This window comes from Atta colombica, unplaced genomic scaffold, assembly GCF_001594045.1.
Source record: "Atta colombica isolate Treedump-2 unplaced genomic scaffold, Acol1.0 scaffold166, whole genome shotgun sequence".
Taxonomy (NCBI): Eukaryota; Metazoa; Arthropoda; class Insecta; order Hymenoptera; family Formicidae; genus Atta; species Atta colombica.
Window position 1 is genome coordinate 1,079,553 of NW_017259257.1, and position 1,335 is coordinate 1,080,887.

Below are 1,335 nucleotides of genomic sequence, written 5' to 3' on the forward strand. Positions count from 1 at the left end.
ATATATATATATATATATCTCTGAAGATAATTGTTCGCATTGAAAATCAAGAATGTCAAAATGTGAATGTCGAAGTTATAATAGGATCTTTGTTATACACATTTGATCGCCTCTCATGCATTGGAATTAAATTTACAATGAAATACATACATAACAGAATGAATCCATACAACACGCACTCAAAACTTCGTCCCTGTCTTCCACACTACTATACGCTGAGTGATGCATTCCGAGTGTAAAGTGGACGACGGCTGCGTTTCGCATTAAGCTCAATAAAAACGTGGATGACCGTAGTAACCGGATGATAGAGAAGGATAAATTCCATCTGGAAAACTAATTAGCGTTCTATTACAACGTGCTTCCATTTGCCTGCTATTTCCCGATTTCTCTTGTTTTATATAATTACGTTGCTAAAACAGATGCTAAATTTATATCTTGTCGTTTGTTGATTGAACTTCAGAGCTGGGCGATGATATAATGCATAATTATTTAAGGCGCGAGAATAATTGAAGAAGAAGAAGCTTCGTATGAAATGTTTACTCAATTAAATAACTTGGTTACATCGAATCAGTTACATAGCATAAAATTTACATGTTTCTCAAATGGTCATCGATTCATAAGATTATACTTCAACGTTCGATATTGTCGAAGAAACATCACGCAGGATTAGCTAATATAAGACAGAATTAATTAAGTTTTGGATTTAATCATTATCGTTGACCGCACGCTATGTTACGAAGGCCCGCGGTATAAAGGAATATCTTAAAGAATATATATATATAGAAATAATATATATATAGAAAATATGCACAAAAGTGATATATTAATAAAATAATAATGGAACTTAGATTATACATTTTACGCGATTATATGAGCGATCAAACAGATCGATGTGGAAGGTTCATCGAATGGCGATTATAAAATGCTCGAAATGATTCTGTGTCATAGTAGATTTACATAATATATGTAAACGCAAATAGTCACATTTCATTTTACTTATAAACATTACATGATGTGACATAATATAAAATCAATTAAAAGGTAAAAGTTTCGATGTAAAAAAAGATGAATAAACAAAATAAAAGTTTGTTGTATAAAAACGATGAATAAACAAAAAGTTTGATATGTAAAAAAGATGAATAAACAAAGTGTTCCACTCGCTTCAATACCGTTCGACCTTTATCTTTTTTCCTCGCTTTTACTTGCACTTATCATTTGTAGAAATAAATCTTGTAAAATATATATATTATTATATATGTTCAATATAATCTATACATATTAAACATATTTTACAATATATAATCTATATATATTACATATTTATGTAATATATAA

General features: G+C 29.3%; 1 protein-coding gene across 1 annotated transcript in view; it reads right to left on the reverse strand.

The window, feature by feature from the left end:
* Nucleotides 1–978, reverse strand: part of LOC108686235 (basic helix-loop-helix transcription factor scleraxis-like) — a 2,400-nt gene extending 1,422 nt beyond the window's left edge. Inside the window, exon 1 of the mRNA XM_018191418.1 lies at nt 151–978. The gene's annotated coding sequence lies outside the window, so the exon portion shown is untranslated. The remainder of the gene's footprint in view (nt 1–150) is intronic.
* Between the last annotated feature and the right edge of the window lie 357 nt (nt 979–1,335).